The 17,432-nt window shown below is 41.7% G+C and overlaps 2 pseudogenes; one reads left to right on the top strand and one right to left on the bottom strand.

Annotated features, from left to right (window-relative positions):
• Positions 1–187: 187 nt before the first annotated feature.
• LOC114492088 lies at positions 188–5,154 on the bottom strand (annotated as a pseudogene).
• Positions 5,155–7,691: 2,537 nt separating this feature from the next.
• LOC114492089 lies at positions 7,692–17,160 on the top strand (annotated as a pseudogene).
• The last annotated feature ends 272 nt before the right edge of the window (positions 17,161–17,432 follow it).

A 17,432-nucleotide genomic window follows, 5' to 3' on the forward strand; every position in this document is an offset into this window, starting at 1 on the left:
TAGAGAAGGGGAAGGGAAGGAGAAAGAGAGGAGAGAAACATCAATGTGCAAGAGATACATGGCTCTGTTGCCTCTCACAGACTTCCAACTGGGGACCTGGCCCCAAACCCAGGCATATGCCCTAACTGGGAATCGAACTGGCAACATTTTGGTTTACAGGCTGGTACTCAGTCCACTGAGCCACACCAGCGAGGGCACAATTTACTGGGCTTCCAGGTGTTTTCAAACCCAACTTGAACTCTTGACGTAGGCTTTGTATTTTGCTTTTCCAGTTTCACTAATAACACAAACATGATTGAAACCTCTGAAGTATTCATTATAACCAAGGGCATATCCTACAACAAACTTGTCTGGAATTTGAAATCCAACAAAGTCTGGTCTATATCCAATACTTGGAGGGGTTCTTTCTACTAGCAAGCTTGAGACCTTGACCATCTTCAGATTATGTTGCTTGATCAAGAAAAGCAAGGTTTGCATTGTTTCACCAGTGTTACTTACATCTTCAACAATCAACACATTCTTTCCAGTTTAAGTGCAGAGAAAATCTCCACCAGTCACTTTTATGTCCCTGTTGACTGTTCATTGCAGTAGGTCTTCAGTCTGGTAAAATCTATAGTCATAGGAATGGATCTATCACTATTTTGGTTCTGTGCTTGGATGTAATCCAGTAGGTCAGCAAAGAATTTACAGCACCCCCCTGAACATGCAGAGGGCTACCAAGTGGTGGCCTAATATCTCTTCCATCACATCTAGAGCAAGCTGTTGGGTCCTGTCTAAAATTAGTCCATGAGGAATAAACACCTTTTCAAAATCTTCAATGTAATGATTAGGTATCCTAAGTAAATATAAGTCATACCCTGGTTCATCATCACTAATCAGGACACTGGGGTTGCAGGTAGGCTTGTGGGCTGAAGGCAGTCTGAGGAGAAAAAAGCCAGGTGTGGGGTCAAGGAGGGTGGGGTGAAGGTACAGCAGGAAGAACCCCAGTGGGAAAGCAGAGAGGTTTTGCAATATTCTGTATCTTGGCTGTAGTGGTGGTTATATAGGTAAATACATTTATCAAAATTCAATAAACTGTTCACTTAAATGGGCACATTTTATGTGTTATACATCAATAAATTTGACTTATAAGTGGAACATTTTATAGATCACTTTTGAAATAGTATACTTGCTTCAGTTTTCTGTATATTTCAAGAGAAAAAGCTTAAAAAGCTTAGTTTTCTGGATAATCTTTTACTTTTTAACTTAAGCATGAATATTCATTCTTTGGTGCCTTATGAGAGATGCAACTAAAGTGCTTTGGGAGTTCTGAGGAGAGAGACATTGTTTCTAACTAAGAGAACTCTAGAGAACATGGAGGAAAACATTTTTAATCTTGGCCTTTGTTAATAGATACAGAGATAGATAAAGAAAATGGTATGGCATTACAGGCAGAGTGAACAATAAAGCAAAACAATATTGCTTTTTTGCAAAAAACTTTATTTGGAGAGACTCCAAATCTGCATTTCATTGTTTATTATATCATGTTTCTATATTAAATGCCTATGTGTAATTTTTAAAATATACTTTATTGATTATGCTATTACAGTTGTCCCATTACCCCTCCTTCATTCCCCTCCACCCTGCACACTCCCTCCCACGCACATTCCCCCTCTTTAGTTCATGCCCATGGGTCATAAGTTCTTTGGTTTCTACATTTTCCATACTATTCTTACCCTCCCCCTGTCTATTTTCTACCTACCACCTATGCTACTTATTCTGCATACCTTTCCCCCCTCTCTCCTCCTCCCACTCCCCTGTTGCTAACCATCCATGTGATCTCCATTTCTGTGGTTCTGTTTCTGTTCTAGTTGTTTGCATAGTTTGCTTTTGTTTTAGGTGTGGTTGTTAATAATTGTGAGTTTGCTGTCATTTTACTATACATGTTTTTTTTATCTTCTTTTTGTTTTAGGTAACTCCCTTTAACATTTCATATAACAAGGGCTTGGTGATGATGACTCCTTTAACTTGACCTTATCTGAGAAGCACTTTATCTGCCCCTCCATTCTAAATGAAAGCTTTGCTGGATAGAGCAATCTTGGATGTAGGTCCTTGCCTTTCATGACCTGGAATACTTCTTTCCAGCCCCTTCTTGCCTGTAAGGTCTCTTTTGAGAAATCAGCTGACAGTCTGATGGGAACTCCTTTGTAGGTAACCGTCTCCTTATCTCTTGCTGCTTCTAGGATTCTCTCCTTCATTTTTATCTTGGCTAATGTAATTGTGATGTGCCTTGGTGTGTTCCTCCTTGGGTCCAACTTCTTTGGGATTCTCTGAGCTTCCTGGACTTCCTGGAAGACTATTCCCTTTGCCAGATTGGGGAAGTTCTCCTTTATTATTTGTTCAGATAACTTTTCTACTTGTTGCTCTTCTTCTTCTCCTTCTGGTACCCCTGTAATTTGGATGTTGGAATGTTTAAAGATGTCCTGGAGGTTCCTAAACCTCTCCTCATTTTTTTGAATTCTTATTTCTTCATTCTTTTCTGTTTGGTTGTTTCTTTCTTCCTTCTGCTCCAAACCATTGATTTGAGTCCCAATTTTTTTCCCATCATTGTTGGTTCTTTGTGCATTTTCCTCCAATTCACTTAGCATAGCCTTCATTTTTTCATCTAATTTGCAACCAAATTGAACGAATTCTGTGAGCATTCTGATCACCAGTGCTTTGAACTGTGCACCTGATAGGTTGGCTATCTCTTGGTCGCTTAGTTGCATTTGCTGTAGAGCTTTGATCTGTTCTTCCATTTGGGCCATTTTTTTTGTCTTGTCACTCCTGTTATGTATGAGGGGAAGAGCCTTAGGTGTTCACCAGGGTGGGGCAACTCAATCGCTAGGTTGTGATGCTGTATGTGAGGGCAGAGTCCGAGAGGGAACAATGGCGCTCGCTCCATTCTCTGTCAGATTTCAATCTCTTCCACTGCTTCTCCCATGCAGACTGGGCCTTTCTGGTGCTGATTCCCATGTGGGTGGGCTTGTGCATGTTCTAGAATCCTGTGGGTCTCTCCAGTGAACTCTCCCGTGAGGCTAGGAGTCTCTCCCTGTTGCCTCAACCCCACAGGTGTCCCCAGTTGGTGCCTTGAGGCTTTATTTTCTGGTGCTGGGACCCTGGGTTGCATGGTCTGTCTCACTCCCCAGCCTCGTCTGGTTTATCTGTGTGTGAATGTGGGACTGCCCAGTCAGGCAGCTGCCTTGCACACAGTGCCTCGCTTCATAGTCGCCGCCTTGCTGGGTCTGCCCATAGCCATCCTGTGCCCGGGGTCTGCCAGCCGCTGCCTGAGCTTCCAGGGTCTGCCCGCTTCCATCTTGTGTGCCTGGTGCCACAGTTTCTTTTGCTGCGACTCCTCTCCGTCCTGCCGCCCAACTCTGCCCCACCTACTGGTCTGGATGAATGTGTCTATTTTAACTCCTTGGTTGTCGGACTTCCATACAGATCAATTTTCTGTCATTTCTGGTTGTTGTTTTTAAATTGTTGTTGTCCTTATTTTGGTCATGTGGGGAGGCAGAGTGTGTCTACCTATGCCTCCATCTTGGCCGGAAGTCTGTAATTTATTTTTTATTTTATTTTATTTTAATTGTTTTTTGAGTACAGTTTTCTGTCTTTTACTCCCATCTCAGCCCATCCACCCATCCCTCCCCACCTCCCTGCCATTTCTACCCCTCCTAGTTTTTGCCTATGTGTCCTTTATATCTATATGTAATTTTGTCACCTTAAATTATACATGGGTGATTTCTCCCTATGCAAAATGCTTAATCATGATTAGTTACGAAATCTTTTAAAAAATGTAGTCTGCAGGAATTTATTAACTTAAAAATCAGACTTAACTATGTTGTTAATAAATAATTCCTGCCACAGAACCATGCGAAAGGCCATATATTCATTCAACATTTATTCAACAAAACATTCGCTGAGGGTGTGTTATGTACCTGGCACTGTTCTAGGCAATAAAAACCACTCTGTAATGAATGAAAAGCCACTTTGGATAGACAGTGTGATTTCAATAATCTTATTTAGCCTTCCTTTCAAAAGATACATTATTTTAGAGTGTTTCCAGTCAAGATGGCAGAATAGGTAAAGGCTGTACTTTCCTCCTCCCACAATCACATCAAAATTACAACTAAATTATAGAAAAACCACCATTGAGAACCACCCAAAGACTAGTTGAACAAAACTCCTATAACTACAGGTATAAAAAAGAGGCCATGTTGAGACTGGTAAAACAAGCAGAGATGCAAAATAGGCTGGTTAAGAATCAGGAGGGATGCCCTGGTCAGCGTGTCTCAGTTGGTTGGAGCATCATCCCACAGACCTAAAGGTCATTGTGTGTTCCATTCCTGGTCAGGGCACATACTCAGTAGGCATGTTTGATCCCAGTTGGAGCACATATGAGAAGGCAACCAATCAATGTTCCTCTCTCACACTGATGTTTCTCTCTCTCTCTCTCCCTTCTTTCTATCTAAAAGCAATAAAAAAAAAGTCCAGAAAAGTGTCCTTGGGTGAGATAAAGAAACAAGAATCAAGAGAGGTATCTTGACTGCAGAGGTCTCCCCTGAGGAGAGAGGGGTCTCAGCCCCACGCAAGGCTGTCCAGCCCACAGCAAGAGTGCCAGGAAGAGGAGCTGCTCCTATAGCATCTGACTGTGAAATTCAGCTGAGATTTTGTCTGGGTGAGATAAATGGCTGCTATAGAACAAGGCATCTTCTTAAAGGGCCCCAGCACAGAATCACTCTCACAATATTTGCCCTAAGCTCCAGTAAAGGGACAGCAGCTTGAAAAGCACCAGAACATATGGGGAGGGACTGAATTGTCTGGCTTCAGAGCAAGGACTTGAGGGGCAGCTCTCCCTGTGAAACAAGTGCTGGTAGGTACCATTGCTCCTTTGTTGAGGCCTCCCCCCATCCAAATCACAGTCTCCATCAGCCTGGCTAACACTGCTTGCTCCCACCCTGGTGATTTCCTGAGACCCTGTCACACTGGTTTGAACTACTTTCAGCTGCTGTTTCTTACAAACAGCCAGCCTTGGCCCAGCTGCAGACCTTCCTAAGATCTCCTAAAGGTCCTCCAACCCCAAACAAGCAGTGGATGGCCTTGGCACGTCTTGTACCTCTTGCTAAGTGGCCCCATGCCTGGCACTAGTGGTAGCTAGCCTCAGTTTGCAGCATAGTGTCTTCCAAGCACCTCTAAGCCCAGCACAGGTAGCTACTAACTGCAGATCACTTTATAATTCCTACCAGGTGGCTCAAGGCTAGACACAGACAGTGGCTGACCTTGGCCTGCACTGGAGCCCCTCCCAAGAGGCCCCAGAACCAACACATCAGGATCAAGTAGTCTGCACCAGTGGGTCCCATAGGACTCCTAACACATAAGGCCACTCCACAAGACAGAAAGTCAAACAGATCAATCTCTTACTTCTGGTCAAAATGGGGGCATTGGCAGACATAGTTCACCTCTTTGCACAACTACATCAAAATTACAACTAAAATATTGAAAGACGATCACTCAGAATGGTCAGAAATTGAGTTGAATGGAAGTCTGACAACTATAGAATTAAAGAAACCACATCCATCCAGAATGCTAGGAGGGTTGCAGATGCAGAATGGACTGGTCCCACACCCACATGTGGTGGATAAAAATTCTGGAGGGATATCACAGGAGCAAGGAGTCCCAGCCCCCCACCAAGCCCCCCAGCCCAGGGTTCCAGTGGTAGGAAGTTAAGTCCCCACAACTTCTGGCTGCAAAAACCAGTGGTGATTTGGTGGAAGAAAGTGCTAGAGCCCTAGCAGTTTAAGTCCTCTTAAAGAACCCACACATGGACTCAACTACTCAGACTTACTCCCTTTGAGCTCTAGCACCAGGGTAGTAGCTTGAAAGTCACCAGTGGTATATGGGGAGGAATTGAAGTGTCTGGCATCAAGGTGAGCAGAGGCCTTCTCCCACAGACTTGGCAAGCTGGTACCATATCTGAGACTCCATCAACCTGGCTAAAACTGTTTGACATGTCTTGGTGATCTTCAGAGACTCTCCACCCAACTTATGAGCTCACTCAAGTGACTTTTCCATATGAATGGCTGGTCTTAGCTCATGCTTCACGACTTCCTAAATCCTCTCAAACAGGCAAGAGCTGACTTCAGTGCCAGGCCTGGCACTAACAGGAGCCAGCCAAGATTCATAGCTTGGTTTCACTGGGAATCTCCAAGCACAGCACAAGTAGCAGCCATCTCAGATTGCTTTATAGCTTAGGCAGGATACCTTGGGAAAAACATAGGTGGGGCCAGACCTTGGCCTGCACCACCTTGGAAACCCCAGTGGACAGCTACAGACCATGTTGGAGCACTGCCACCCTGCCCCTGCACAGCTGATCCCTCATGGAAGGTGGAGCTTGGTGGTCAGTGGTCATAGCTACTGCTCACAGCTAATTGGCCTGGGTAAATCCCTCCCATTAATCTGCTAACAGTAACCAAGTTTCAACTACAAGAGAGGGTGGACTCAGCTTACATGAAGGCTGAATTTTGAGTACCCAGCTGGATGATAGGGGAGGCTGCACCACTGAACCCTACAGGACACCTACTACATTAGGCCACACTACCAAGACACGGAATCAAATTAGTTCTACAAAGTACATAGAAACAAACACAGGGCGGCTGCCAAAATGAGGAGATGAAGAAACATGGCCCAAATGAAAGAACAGAACAAAACTCCAGAAAAAGAACTAAACAAAATGGCAATAAGCATTCTATCAGATGCAGAGTTCAAAACACCAGTTATAAGGATGCTCAAGGAACTGAGTGATGACTTTGACAGCATAAGAAAGATTGAGCCAGAAACAGAGGATACACTAATTGAAATAAGAATATTTTACAGGGAAACAATATAATGGATGAAGTGAGAATCAAATCAATGATTTGGAACATAAAGAAGCAAAAAGCAACCAATCAGAACAACAAAAAGAAAAAGGATCCCCCCCCCAAACGAGGATAGTATAAGCAGCTTCTGGGACAACTTCAAGAAGTCCAACATTTGCATCATGGAGGTGCCAGAAGGAGAAGAGAAAGAGAAAGAAATTGGAAATCTATTTGAAAAACAGTGAAAGAAAACTTCCCTAATTTGGTGAAGGAAACAGACATGCAAGTCTAGGAAGCACAGAGAGTCCCAAACAAGATGGATGTAAAGAGGCCCACTCCAAGACACATCACAATTAAAATGCCAAAGTTTAAAGATAGAGAGAGAATCTTAAAAGCAGGAAGAGAAAAAGTTAGTTACCTTCAGGGGAGTTCCCATAAGACTGTCAGCTATTTCTCAAAATAAACTTTGCAGGCTAGAAGGGATTGATGAGAAATATTTAAAGTCATGAAGAGTTGGGACCTACAGCCAAGATTGCTCTACCCAGCAAAGATGTCATTTAGAATTGAAGGGCTGATAAATAGCTTCCCAAACAAGAAAAAAACGAAAGGATTTCATCATCACCAAACCATTATTATATGAAATGTTAAAAGGACTTATTTAAGAAAAAGATCAAAACTGTGAGCAATGAAATGGCAATAAATACACATCTAGCAACAATTGAATCTAAAAAACAAACTAAGCAATAAGAAGAACAGAGATAGAATCATGGAGACAGAGAATGTTTTGATTGTTGCGATATGTAAGGGGGTTGGAGTAGAATGGGTGAAGAGGTGAGGGGATTAAGAAGTACAAATAGGTAGTTACAGAATAGCCATGGGGATTTAAAGTATGGTATAGGAAATGGAGTAGTCAAAGAACTCATACACATGAGTCATGAACATGAACATTATGGGATAATTGCCTGAGGGAGTGGGGGGTTCTGGGTGGAGGGGAGCAAAGGGGGAAAATGAAGATAGCTGTAATAGCATAATCAATAAAATATAATTTTAAAAAAGCAAATCAATCTAATACATAGGGAAAAACACAAGAGACAACTAAAATAGGGTGACAAAGAATCAACTACAAAACAAGAAAATTTTTATTACTTAAATGAACCGGGGATCTCCCTGTAACATACCAATTATTTTTTTTGTATCTCACCAATTTATTCAAACATCCTCTGGGTTCCTACTTCGTGTCAGGGCCCATTACATGTGTAGTTTACTGTCCCCAGTCTTCCAAGCTATTCTCTCCTTTACTCCCAGCTGGATGCCCCTCAGCACCTGTGCCTCCCTCTGCTTTCCTTCTACTTTCCGGATAAAAGGAAGAAAAGACTATGTGAGATGAACCTTTAATCCATTCCAAAATAATTCTGTATCTGTTTCGTTCTCTCTCCCTATCTGAGATGATAGACTGAATTCTTTTGAAGTGTAAACTGCGGTATGCTTGTGCTCTCAGTCCTCTTTGTTTTCTCCCTTCTGGTTGCTATAAGCATCTAGAATTAAAGATTTTCTCCTTTAATTATCTGTGTTTAGCTTAAACATTTTTAATGTTCTCTTCTCCCCTATGCCTGCAGATGTAATCTTCCATGTGCTGAAAACAACACAACACAAGACAAAACAAAAACCACCAAAACTCCCCAAACTTTCATTTGACCTTGGTGCAACTCAGCCTATTTTTTTTTTTTTACTTTTTTTTTTTATTTCAATCATTGTTCAAGTACAGTTTTCTGCCCCCTACTCCCGTTTCAGCCCCTCCACCCAACCCTCCCCCCTTCCCCCCATTACCCCCCACCCTTAGTTTTTGTCCATGTGTCCTCCAAATTTGTTCCTGTAATCCCTACCCATTCCCCCCTGAAATTCCCTCTTCTCTCCCCTCTGGCCACTGTCAGACTATCCCCTATTTCAGTGTCTTTGGTTATATTTTGCTAGTTTTTTGTTTTGTTTTGTTTTGTTGTTTACATTCCTGTTAAAGGTGATATCATGTGGTATTTGTCTTTCACTGCCTGGCTTGTTTCACTTAGCATAATGCTTTCCAGCTCCATCCATGCTGTTGCAAAGGGTATGAGCTCCTTCTTTCTTTCTGCTGTATAGAATTCCATTGTGTAAATGTACCATAGTTTTTTGATCCATTCATTTACTGATGGGCATCTAGGTTGCTTCCAGCACCTAGCTATTGTAAATTGTGCTGCTATGAACATCGGGGTGCAAAGGTTCTTTTGTATTGGTGTTTTAGTGTTCTTAGGATAGAGTCCCAGCAATGGAATTGCTGGGTCAAAAGGCAGATCCATTTTTAGTTTTCTGAGGAAGTTCCAAACTGCTTTCCATAATGGTTGTACCAGTCTGCAGTCCCACCATATATGAGAAACCTACAGCCAACATTATACTCAATGGGCAAAAATTAAAATCTTTTCCACTAAGAACAGGAACAAGACAAGGATGTCCACTTTCACCACTTCTATTCAATATAGTACTGGAGGTTCTAGCCACAGCAATCAGACAAGAAAAAGAAATAAAAGGAATCCAAATCGGAAAGGAGGAAACAAAACTGTCACTGTTTGCAGATGACATGATAGTGTACATAGAAAATCCTATAGACTCCACCAAAAAACTGCTTGACCTAATAAATGAATTTGGTAAAACAGCGGGATACAAAGTCAATATCCAGAAATCAAAGGCATTTCTGTACACCAACAATGAAACAGCAGAAGCAGAAATCAAGAAAAAAATCCCATTTGAAATAGCAAAAAGGAAAATAAAATACCTAGGAATAAACCTAACCAAAGAGGTAAAAGACCTGTATTCAGAAAACTACATAACACTGAGGAGAGAAATCAAGGAGGACACAAACAAATGGAAACATATACCGTGTTCATGGATTGGAAGAATTAATATCATTAAAATGTCCATACTACCAAAAGCAATCTACACATTCAATGCAATACCGATTAAAGTACCAATGGCATATTTCACAGACATAGAACAAACACTTCAACAATTTATATGGAACCATAAACGACCCCGAATAGCTGCTGCAATTTTGAGAAAGAAGAGTAAAGTAGGAGGAATCACAATACCTGACATTAAACTATACTACAAGGCCACTGTAATCAAAACAGCCTGGTACTGGCATAAAAACAGGCACATGGACCAATGGAACAGAACAGAGAGCCCAGAAATAAACCCAAGCCTCTACGGTCAATTAATATTTGACAAAGGAAGCAGCAACATAAAATGGAATAAAAATAGCCTCTTCAACAAATGGTGTTGGGAGAACTGGACAGCTACGTGCAAAAAAATGAAACTCGAGCACCAACTTACACCTTATACAACTCAGCCTATTTTTTTTCATCGTTTTGTTGTTACATGTTTAAGGACAAAAATCCATTTTCTCAATGTCCAGTCACTCCTAGTTCTGCTCTCTTGACTCCTGCTGTTCCCTTAGCTCCAGTCCCTGTCATTCAAACTGTTCACTGACAGGCAGTCCTGGCTTCCTAATAGCAAGGCTCAGTGGATTTTTCTCAGCCCTCATTCTCTTAGACTTCTAGATGGCATTTAACACTGTTGATTACCCCTCTCTCTAAAACTCTCCTCTCAATGTTTTCATAGTAAAACATATGATTTTCGTCTCATTTTTTTGCTCAAACCTTTTCAAAACAGGTTAGATGGATACCTATACTGAGCTTAATTCCCAACATGTGTATTGCAGTTTGAAGTGGGCAGGAGGAAATTTTTGGGTGTCACCAAAAGTTGATTGCTGCTCAGACAGGCTTGGTAGGATGTTGTCCAGCGATATTAAAATCTTCTTCCACTTGGAAGGTCTCAATATTTGATTGTGTCTGAGGCTGGTTAAAGTAACCAATCTTATGAGAGACAAATGCTTCCTATGTAGTTTTTTCCTCTGCCTAGTTAAGCCCTGACAAATCTTGCCTTTTCAATTCTCTTTATTTTTCTAAGTTTCAACTTTTCCATTTTTAATTCCTTAGATATATTAATTCTGTCATTTAGGCATGGTCAGCCTCTCTCTTCTGACTTTTTACTTTTTCTTTCCTGATGGTATGTGTTGATTTGTCATATTTTTAGAATTCTGGAATGTTTACTGTCAACCTTAAGTGTAACTTGCAGTGCTCTGTATAAGAATAAGCCCTACTTTAGTGGACAGACATTTCTCTCTTCTTAAACGTAGAAGTTATTTAACGTGATTTGTTTATTTGTTTATTATTTTTAAAAATATATTTAAAATTTTTTTCAAGTTATTTTTAGACAGAGAGAAAGGGAGGGAGAAAGAAAAGGAGAGAAGCATCAATGTGTGGTTGTCTCTCGAGTGCCCTCTAGTGTGGACTTGGCCTGTAACCCAGGCGTGTGTCCTAACTGGGAATTGAACCAGCAACCCTTTGGTTCACAGGCTGGTGCTCAATCCACTGAGCAACACTAGCCAAGGCTTAACATGATTTAGCTTATGAAAAGTAAAATGTTTCTGGGAGATTTTATGTTTGTTACTCAAGATGTAGAAAATAGAGTTTATTGTTATATGAGAAGAATTGTCTCTCTGCAAATAAGAAGTGTGTATTTGAAAAACATTATCATCTTACTGAGACTGGATAAGAACAAGTTTTAGGTGAATTTTTAGTTCTTATTGTTGTTAGTTGATAATTTTCACAGAATCTTAGGCAAAATATAAAATAAAATAAATAAAATAAAATAAGGAAGTATTGTGAGTTGATGGAAAAAGGAAATTCTATAACAAATTAAAAAAAAAAAAGAAGAGTAAAGTTAATTCTCTGTGAACTTTAACTGTGATTTATTCCTGATTTCAAACATGGCAGATTTTATTAGAGCCTTAAAATTAGATCCTGCTGCTGTAATTTACTGTGAGTTAACCATTTATTTAACCATTAATCTGACACTAAAAATACAGATTAGGGAGATTTCTCTGTTTAAAGTTTACAGCCTTTCTCTAATTTCCCTTCTTTCTTCTCTTAGTTTGTTACTGCACTTCTGCTCTAAATTTGTTGAACCTGGGTACATTGTGAAGTGCAAAGTCACAATCAATTTTTACTTTGGTATGAAGGAATTTCAGAGTATAAGGTCACTTGGCTAGTGATAAGTAACTTAGGGCAAAAATTCATCCTGAATCTACCAGTAGCAAAACAGGGACAATTTGAGCTTCAAAATTAATCATGATAGAAACATAATAATCCACTAACTAAAATGGGAATCTAGGAATCCATACTGATATACACAAGTGAATGACTGAATAAATATATAAAAGGTAGAGAAAGGAAAGTCTTCTTCAAGCACAATGTCAACCAATAAATGTGATAAATGAGGAAGGAATGATGGGAGTTAGACAATCACTGTTTGACAACTACCATTTCATAATTGCTTCTGACAAGAATCATCAATGGAAGATAAAGTTATTGTAGAACTAATGGAAGATAAAGTAAGTCTCAGAACACAACATTAACATACAAATTACTTTCCCCAAGATTATCTAATGATTACAAAGGAAAAATAGTAACTTTATAGTGCTGCAATCTGGTAGACACTGCTTTAATCAAATAATCAAAGTTAATACAGCCAGTAATGGGACCAAGTAGCATCATGTAACTCTGATGTGCTGCTTTGACAAGGACACAACATTATTTTTATGCTGTTCTGCCAAAAATGCATAAACTGAATCCAAACTGAGGAATTGTCTATAAATAACTGGAATGTAGTCTTTAAAAGAGTCAAGATAATGAAAAACTGGACTTCCAGCCAAGGTGGAGGTGTACGTAGACACACTGTGCTTCTTTGTACAACCAAAAGAAGGACAACAACAAATTTAAAAACAAAAGCCAACCAGAACTGACAGAAAATTGAACTGTATGGAAGTCCAACAACCAAGGAGTTAAAAGAAACATTCATCCAGACAGGTAAGAGGGGCAGAGATGGGTAGCCAGACAGAGAGGACTCATGGCAAAATGGTGGCTGGTGGACTGGGTGGTCCCATAGTCGCATGCAGATAAACTGGGAGGAACAACTGTGGATCGAGACAGACCACGAAACTCGGGGTTCCAGTGCAGGGAAATAAAGCCTCAAACCTCTGATTGAAAACACCACTGGGGGTTGAGGCAGCAGTGGGAGAAACTCCCAGCCTCACAGGAGAGTTCACTGGAGAGACCCACAGGGTCCTAGAATGTACACAAGCCCACCCAACCAGAAATCAGCACCACAAGGACCCAATTTGACTGTGGGTAGCGGGGGAAGTGACTGAAAACTGGCAGAGAGTGGAGCAAACAGCATTGTTCCCTCTTGAACCCCTCCCTCACATACAGCGTCACGACACAGCAATGTGGATTGCCCTGTCCTGGTGAACACCTAAGGCTCAGCCCCTCACATGTAACAGGAGTGCCGAGACCAAAAAAAAAAAAAAAAAAAAAAGGCCCAAATGAAAGAACAGATCAAAGCTCCAGAAAAAATACAACTAAGCGACGAAGAGAGAGCTAACTTATCAGATGTATATTTCAAAACACTGCTGATCAGGATGCTCAGAGAATTGGTTGAATATGGTTGCAAATTAAATGAAAAAATGGAGGCTAAGCTAAGTGAAATAAAGGAAAGTACACAGGGAACCAATAGTTATGGGAAGGAAACTGGGGCTCAAATCAGTGGAGTGGACCAGAAGGAAGAAAGAAACATTCAACCAGAACAGAATGAAGAAACAAGAATTCAAAAAGAAAAATGAGGAGAGGCTTAGGAACCTCCAGAACATCTTTAAATGTTCCAACATCTGAATTATAGGGGTACCAGAAGGAGAAGAGGAAGAGCAAGAAATTGAAAACTTATTTGGACAAATAATGAAGAGAACTTCCCCAATCCGGCAAAGGAAATAGACTTCCAGGAAGTCCAGGAAGCTCAGAGAGTCCCAAAGAAGTTGGACCCAAGGAGAAACACACTAAGGCACATCACAATTACATTAGCCAAGTTTAAAGATAAGAAGAGAATCTTAAAAGCAGCAAGAGAAAAGGAGACAGTTACCTACAAACAAGTGCCCATCAGACTGTCAGCTGATTTCTCAAAAGAGACCTTACAGGCAAGAAGGGGCTGGAAAGAAGTATTCCAGGTCATGAAAGGCAAGGATCTACATCCAAGGTTGCTCTATTCAGCAAAGCTTTCATTTAGAATGGAAGGGCAGATAAAATGCTTCCCAGATAAGGTCAAGTTAAAGGAGTTCATCATCACCAAGCCCTTATTATATGAAACATTAAAGGGACTTATCTAAGAAAAAGAAGATAAAAAAATATGAACAGTAAAATGACAACAAACTTACAGTTATTAACGACCACACCTAAAACAAAAACAAACTAAGCAAACAACTAGAACAGAAACAGAACCACAGAAATGGAGATCACATGCAGGGTTATCAACAGGGGAGTGGGATGGGGAGAGAGGGGGAAAAGGTACAGAGAATAAGTAGCATAAATGGTAGGTAGAAAATAGACAGGGGGATGTTAAGAATAATATAGGAAATGTAGAAGCCAAAGAATTTATATGTATGACCCATGGACATGAACTAAAGGGGGGGAATATGGGTGGGAGGGGGTGCACAGGGCAGAGGGGAATAAAGGGGGAGGGAATGGGACACCTGTAATAGCATAATCAATAAAACATATTTAAAAAAGATAATGAAAAACTGATTAACTGCCCCAGATTAAAGGACACTAGATACATGACAATTAAATGCAACATGTAATGCTGGATTTGAGACTGAATTTCAGAAAAAAAGAGGCATTGTTAAAACAATTGATGGGCCCTGGGTAGTGTGGCTAAATGGATTGAGGGCCAGCCTGCAAACCAATCCTTGCCTTTCATGATCCTTTTGGGTCTTGGGTTGGATTCCCAGTCTGGGCATGAGCCTGGGTTGTGGGTCAGGTCCCCAGCAGGGGGTGCATGAGAGACAACCACACAGTGATGTTTCTCATTCTCTTTTTCTCCCTCCCTTCCCCTTTCTCTAAAAATAAATAAATAAAATATTTTTAAAAAAGTGATTGTTTCTCCAAGGAGGACATATAGAAAATCCAAAGACACATGAAACAATGTTCAATATCCCTAGCAATCAGAGAGATGCAAATTAAAACCACAATGAGATACCACTTCACACCAGACAGAATGGCCATCATAAACAAAGCAACAAACAACAAGTGTTTGAGAGGCTGTGGAGAAAGGGGGTCCCTAGTGCACTGTTGGTGGGACTGCAGGCTGGTACAACCACTATGGAAAGCAGTATGGAACTTCCTCAGAAAACTAGAAATGGATCTGCCTTTTGACCCTGCAATTCCACTGCTGGGACTCTATCCTAAGAATACTAAAACACCAATTCAAAAGAACCTATGCATCCCAATGTTCATAGCAGCACAATTTACAATAGCTACATGCTGGAAGCAACCAAGATGCCCATCAGTAAATGAATGGATCAAAAAACTATGGTACATTTACACAATGGAATTCTATGCAGCAGAAAGAAAGAAGGAGCTCCTACCCTTCGCAACAGCATGGATGGAGCTGGAAAGCATTATGCTAAGTGAAACAAGCCAGGCAGTGAAAGACAAATACCATATGATCTCACCTTTAACAGGAACCTAAATAACAAAACAAAGAAACAAAATGTAACCAAAGACACTGAAATAGAGGACAGACTGACAGTGACCACAGGGGAGAGAAGAGGGAACTTAAGGGGACAGTGGGAAGGGTTCACAGGAACAAACTTAAAGGACACATGGTCATAAACTAAGGGGAGGGTGGTAATGGGAGGGAAGTGGGGAGGGTTGGGAGCGGGGACTGGATTGGGAGTAAAAAGGAGAAAACTGTGTTTGAACAATGATTAAAAATAAATTTAAAAAAGTGATTGTATTTTCCTATGGACTGTGGATTAGACAATGGTATAGCATTGATGCTAAATTACCTGATTTTGATTATTGTGCTGTAATTACATAAAAGATTGTCATTGTTCATAAGAAATGAACATTGGGGGCAGGGCTGTGGGGTGTTGTGGGCGGCGGAGCTGCAGCACCTCACCAGGTTGGGCTCTCAGGTGAAGAAGCAGCAGAGGATGGAGAATGCTTTGGACCAGCTCAAGTAGTTCACCACCGTGGTGGCCAGCAGGGGCCACTTCCACGCTGCCGACGAGCACAAGTCCCAGGATACCACCACCAACCGGTCCCTGACCCTGGAGGACGCACAGATGTCTGCCTACCAGGAGCTGGTGGAGGAGGCCCTAGCCCACAGCAGGAGGCTGGACGGGCCACGAGAGGAACAGACCCCAAATGCCATTGATAAGCTTTACGCGCTGATGGGGCAGAAATACTGAAGAAGATTCCGGGCCGCGTGTCCACGGAGGTAAATGCGAGGCTCTTCTTCGACAAGGACGCCATGGTGGCCCCGGGCCAGGTGTCTCATCGAGCTCTACGAGGATGCCGGGGTCGCAAGGACCAGGTTCTGATCAAGCTCTCGTCCACCTGGGAGGGAATCCAGGCTGTAAAGGAGCTGGAGGAGCAGCACGGCATCCACTGCAACACGACGCTGCTCTTCCCCTCCACCCAGGCTGTGGCCTGTGCCCAAGCAGGGGTGACGCTCATCTCCCCCTTCGTGGGGCGCATCCTTGATTGGCGTGTGGCCAACACAGACAAGCAAGTGCAAGAGCCCCTGGAGGACCCTGGGGTAAGAAGTGTCACCAAGATCTACATACAAGAAGTTTGGCTACGAGACCATCGTCATGGACGCTTCTTCCGCGACGCAGATGGAGTCAAGGTGCTGCCAGGCCGCAACTTCCTCACCATCTTCCCCAAGCTCCTGGGGAAGCTGATCAAGGACGGCAGCAACCTGGTGCCTGTGTTCTCAGTTAAGGCAGCCCAGGCCAGTGACCGGGAGAAGACCCACCTGGATGAGGAGGCCTTTCGCTGGCTGCACAATGAGGACCAAATGGCTGTGGAGAGAAGCCCTGAGACGGGATCCGAGAGTTTGCTGCCGATGCCGTGAAGCTGGAGCGAGTGCTGGCGGAGTGGATGTTCAGCGCAGAGAACGGGAAATACCCTGAAGTCGGGTAACAGATGAGCGTGGGCTTTGAGTCTGGGTCTGATTTACACACGCCTGGTGATGAATCTTGCTTTTTTTTTTTTTTTTACCTATTGGAGCAGGGGCAGATCATAGATTTCTGATTTTATGGAAAACATTTGCCTAATGCATTAAACAGTCACTTTTTAAAAAAGAAATGCACATGAAATATTTCAGGGCAAATAATGATGGTTGCAACTTAATTTCAAGTGGTTCAGAAAAAACGTGTACATGTACACACATGCAAAGAGAATGATAACAAATTGTGCAAAATGTAAACACTTGGTGAATCTGGGGAAAGAGTAGACAGGAATGCTTTACGTGGTTCTTGCAACTTTTCTGTAAATTTGAAATTATCTGAAAATAAAAGTTACCAAATAAACATAATCCTGATTTGGGGGTGTGAAGTTTTCAAGTAAAAATTTT

This window comes from Phyllostomus discolor, chromosome 1 (genome assembly GCF_004126475.2).
Source record: "Phyllostomus discolor isolate MPI-MPIP mPhyDis1 chromosome 1, mPhyDis1.pri.v3, whole genome shotgun sequence".
Lineage (NCBI taxonomy): Eukaryota > Metazoa > Chordata > Mammalia > Chiroptera > Phyllostomidae > Phyllostomus > Phyllostomus discolor.